The following is a 5,658-nucleotide window of genomic DNA, read 5'->3' on the forward strand; positions in this document are numbered from 1 at the left end:
ACACAGAAACCTATGCTGTATTTAATTCAACTGTTATTTTAGGCACTTTCTACATAGCTGGCTTCATATCTCATTTGTAGAGCTATACGTTTAATTAAGATTATTGCACATGTATCTTTTCTGTGAGCACAGGCATATGAGCTATACAGAGAAACTCTTATTCAGTGCCTTCAGTGAGAGTTTTGCTTGTGTAGATGAAAAACTAAGGAGCTCCATGACCTGGCTCTGTGTAGTTTCTACCACATTCACTGTTGTTTAGCAGAATACAAGGATTAGAATCAGCAGCCTGATGAACATCTGATACCAGCCTGGTTCTTTTGGTGTGAATAACAAAATTCACTATTCTTACATTCAAAATGTAAGTTTAATTGTATACACAAATTGCATGTATAAACATGTTTGACTGTTTAATACAGTCAAACTTTATGTTTTACATAAAGTAGCTTTATGTAAAACAGTCAAATATTTCTTAAAATATTTATGTGGCTTATAAAACCACATGAAAGTATCCATAGGGTCATACTCGTACTACGGTGAAGTCTGCTGTATACAAGGGAATGATTTTATAGGATATAAAATACCCATTAGAAAACCTACAAATTGAGCCACAATCAAATATGTCAGCTAAAACTAAATACATCTCCTTACTTTGCTAAGCGCACACGGTCAAGTTATCTGCATCAGCTGACTTGGTGGTGTTTAAAAAAATGCTTGCAGTGCTTATTCTACTCACACACAAGATTGATATAAGATCCCTTATAAACTGGTTCACAAGTCCAATGACAATATCAAAACTATATTCAGCTGGCCAGTGAGCAGTATGTTCAGTTATTGCCACTTCTGGAAGTAGCTTTCTGGAATGTATCAGCTCTCCACATTGCTCAGAAAACAGCACACACTCGCTTTCCTCCCTAGTTGATGTCAGTCAGCCGCCGGATGGTCTCAGCAGAATGCACACAAACTGGAAAGCCCCCTTCTATTGGAGATTCTTCCTGATCTCAGGGTTGTCATAGTTTGTAGTGCAAATACTGTCCATATCATGATAATCCATCAAGGGAACAACCAAATAAATTTCCTTGGTTGTCTGTCTCTCTCAAAAAAAATTGTTTTTAAAAAGAAGGAGTCTTCCTTATCTCTGTTATGCATCTTGCTTACCAATGTTTTGAGCATTCACTTGCTGACATAATACACAAAGTATTTACACATACATGACTGACTGTTTTTTTGGAGCAGTAGTTCAGGATCTAGCTCTGCACTGTCGGGAAATGTAATTTGACATCTTGTCCTCTTATAAATGTAAGTTATGGTTAAATAAAGGCAGCAGTCAATTTTTGTTTGAGATAAACGGCACATCCTTCTTACTAGTAAGAAATCACAGAGACACTTTTGAGGCACTTGAGAAGATTTTTTCCATACATTCCAGAATTACTGAATATTACATGTCCAGGTTCCCTATGTACATTAAAGCTGATAGATGTCCATAATTTGGTATGATACCCAGTATGAAAAAGAGGCACATACTACTGAGAAAGATTAGACTCTACATTTTGTAAGAAAGAATCCTAGAGAAGCCCATCCAAAGTGTGTTGTGCAAGTTATGTTTATGGCATGATACATTGTAGGGGTGATACCACATTCTCATGTTCTTCAAGGCTGTTCCAACATATAGTTATCCATCAGAATCATTTGGGGTAGCCTTTCACCTGAGTTTAGGGAGCTGAAAATGAGTGACAGTTTCACTTGCAAGTAAAATCCATGGCAAAGTTCAAATTAAGCATGGTAAAAAATCCAAGGAGATCCTACAGCTTCCCTGGGCTACCCACTTACCTCTAAGACTGAATTTACAGAAGGAGGCAGAAAGGAGCTCTAATTAGAAATTCCTGCCGGGGGAGTGGTGGGGGGGTGTGTGTGTGTGTGTGTGGAAAGCCTTATCTTTATGTTTTTCTTAATTGAGTCTTTCTGGACATAGAAAACAGTTTTGTTTGTCCACAAATGTGCCGTTCTGCTGCAGTCTGCATCCAGAATTCAGCATATGAAGTCCCTCATACAATATGAAGAGCAAGGCCAAAACAGCAGCAAAAAAACAAAGCAAAAAATGTCAGCGTGAACAAATCCTTCCCATACAACCTTCAGGAGCGGCAGTAGGGCATAATGAAGAGATTTGGGGGTGCAAAAAAGGGATTTGTACTTTATAAAGTCAGTGGTACTTGAGCAAAACTTGCAACATTTTTAACACAATTCTGTTTGCAAGTTATTGACTGTCAGGTTTTCATTTACTGGTAGTTTTGGTCTGGCTGGTTTTAGTTTGAGGGGATTTTGAGAGGGTTTTTTTTTTTTCTTACCTTATTAAAAAAGTAGAAAATTCTGGTTGGGACACAGTGCCTCTGAAGGCTGAAGTGATGGGCTTTCTACAGTGGATGTCAGTAGTTTAGATACCATGCAACAGAAATTCTTCTTCCTTGATAGATGAAAAAAATGAAGGTAGCATCCTTTGGTAGTGTCTTACTCCTGATCTGGCAGGACAGTGCCTGCTTTCAGCAGTGCCATAAATCTCCACTCGTGTTCCCTTTTCCTGTGCCTTGCAGCTCATTTCCTTCTTAGCATAATGTAGCCTTTTCTGTTGAGAAAGTCTGTTCTGCTTTGGCAGGCTCACAACAAGCAAAAATGGTTTGGTAGAGGTTTAGCTTTTTTGTGTTTGGAGCTTTTTGTGTGCCAAACTTTTCCTTTCAAGACCATGTTTTTTGTTGGGCTGTGGGGGTTGTTTCTACTAGCTGCCACACTTTTTTGTCATCTTGATTGCAGCATGATAAAATGAGAAGCCATTTGTCAGTACCGAAGTGCCCCATATATAAAACATCCTAACAGTGTTGTTTTTTCTGCTGGTCCTGAAAAACCCAGAAGTATCCTAAAGAGTTCTTTATCAGATGTTTCATGGCGAAGAGCAGGGAGCAGCAGTCCAGTATGGACTGAGCATCTCAGCATCCTAATTCCATCCTTTTTAAATGCCTGTTTCCTTCTTTGTACAGTGAGAAAGCATAGAGAATATGCAAGCCCTGTTCTCCTGCAGAGGAAAGCCATATATAATGGTAAATACATTTCTTCACATACCAGCCTCCACAAAATCTCTTTATGCAGTATTAGTTTATTCTCCTGATATGTTCTTCTGGCACTGGCCTCTACAAGTCAGGGCTGAAAAGCAAGATTAGAGGAGTGGTTGTCTACAAATTGTTCCCATCTTCAGGCACTTGTAGATTCTGACTTTCTGATTTCAGAGTAATGAATGGCCCAATCTACTGTGAGCCAATTGAGCTGAGCCAATTGAATTCTTGCTCCTGGACATGGTTCATAATCTCTTTTAGGGAGTAGAGTCAAATTCCACTGGATCTCATAGAAAGAAAGGTGGAGAGGAATATGCAGGTGATATTTAAGTCTGACTAATTTTTGTATTGTTGAGTAATGAAATAATCCCCACAGTTGAATTACTCTGATTAATTTAACACTTTATTTAGAATAGTACCAAAACTTACCAGAAAAATAAAATCTTTCTGCATCTGAAAATTAAGTTGCAATTTTTTATTTGATCCTTAAATACTATTGTAATCACACTTCAGATGTGGGGCTTCAAGATCAGTAGTGTAAAACACAGCATTAAAAATCAGTAAGACTTCAGAAAGGTTACTTCTGATTCTAAGAAACAGGTCAGCGATCTGTACAAGTGGCAGTTTTTCTGCTGTGAGAAACAATAGCTTTTTCATCGGTTACATGAAGCTGCGTAATCCAGATCAGGCCAAACATCTTAATATAATATACCACAAAAATTATGTTTGAACAATAATATGTGGATTAGAGTCTTAAAAGGCAGGAATAATCAAGTGAAGGAAGAGTCTCATTCTGTTGAATACGCTGGGTCAGAGAACTAAACTCCACAATATTATACAATCCATGACAATAAATGCCACAAGACTGCCCATCACAAAACCTCCAGTTCGCCTGCGACACTGGACAACCCACAGACTTGTTAAACTACACTGGGTCAGATAATCACACAGAATGAGAAGCCGGGCTAGAAAAAGTTGCTCTCTTTAAGTATAGGGATGCATTCAGACAGTGGAGGGCAGAAGCTGAGCTCCAAACACTGAAACACCTGCTCTATAACTTTTGCAAAAAGGTCACTTGAACACATGTGCATGATGTAATAAGCTATAGGTCTGTCAAGAAAAAGCAACCATAGTTGGCTAGTCTCTTGTCGTTCCTAAGTGCCTTCCATCTTTTTGCTGTTACATCATGCAACCACAATGAGGAAAGGAGAAAAAAAACATTAGCACGTGTCATATATGATGTGTTTTTAGTAGTCTGGTATTGTGCTGTGAGATCACTCCTGCTCAGGCCCCACAAGGAAGGCTGATGAATCCAGAAGAGTGGTCCTTGCCTCCCTGCCTTGAAAAGGATCAATATGTGCTTCTCCATAAACATGAAGGTAATGACTGCCAAGGAATAGAAGGACTTACAGCTTTAAGCTGTGTGCTTTTATATCATAAAATTTCGTCCTTTTCTATGAAACACCCAGGGGATCAGTTTTTGTTAGGGAGTTTCAAGGAATGGACTGAAAAGAATGAAAATGAGGGGCTGAGTTCCTTCCCTGGATTATTTCAAAATTCTTTAGCAGCTCTCCTGAGAGCTTAATAGAATAGGGTTTTGCTTGCCTTTTTTTTTTTTTTTTTTTTGAGGGGGGTCCGACAATAAAAATTCTCTAAATTACGTCCCTCATTAACCAATAGAGGCATTCGTTTTGACACAATCGTTAGGGAGGTCAGCTCAGGCTTTATTTCATTTCCATTTTCCTATGTTTTTTTGTTTTTTCCACTGCCCAGATTTTGCCCTGTTTTGATAGCAGACTTATTTCTTTGGTAGTTGGGTTTTCAAGCCATTTTTTATCACTGATTTAAAACAATGCAGACAGTTCTGGTGTCTATGAAAGGGAGATGAAACCATTTCAGAAACATTTCCTTCTAGGCCTCCATAAGCACAGAAGTTCCGTTGTTTCTGATACTCTTAAATGCAGTCTGAAAACTTGAAAAGCCATACACTTTGGAAACATAAATAATCAGCTCTTTTTATAAGTGTCTTGAAAATAATAATAGCATTAGTTAGTACAAGAGAGCAGAAAGTATCCAAGCTTGTTAAGCTTCCAGACACTGTACTTAGACTCAAGTAAGTTAAATAATAGTGGAATCACTGTTTTAAAGAATAAGGGAAAGAAGTATTTGATTCTGGGTGGTGTCCTCACATGCCTAGCCTTCAGCTTGGAAGGGATTTCTATTTGTGTAATAGAATTTAAATATTTGTAATTAAAAAAAAGCTGACACATTACACTTCTTTGTCTGACTGCTAGTAGATCTTGTTGCAATAAAGCTGTTTCTTACGGTAAACTCTGCCAGAGACCAGTAGGACACAACATCTACACATTTCTTGGTTGTGGACACAACCACTTCCCTAGCAACGCATTAAGATTTAAGTAGGCTATTACAAAAGGTACCCAAATCCCGTACGTATTACGAGTGTGTACAGAAGGAACAGTTCCCCCTTGCACACTCGGTCCCCTGATGGAAGATTAAAGACCATTTTCTTAACAGGCCCCAAGTCCCTCAAATCCTGCTG

Source organism: Buceros rhinoceros, unplaced genomic scaffold, assembly GCF_000710305.1.
Source record: "Buceros rhinoceros silvestris isolate BGI_N320 unplaced genomic scaffold, ASM71030v1 scaffold13436, whole genome shotgun sequence".
NCBI lineage: Eukaryota > Metazoa > Chordata > Aves > Bucerotiformes > Bucerotidae > Buceros > Buceros rhinoceros.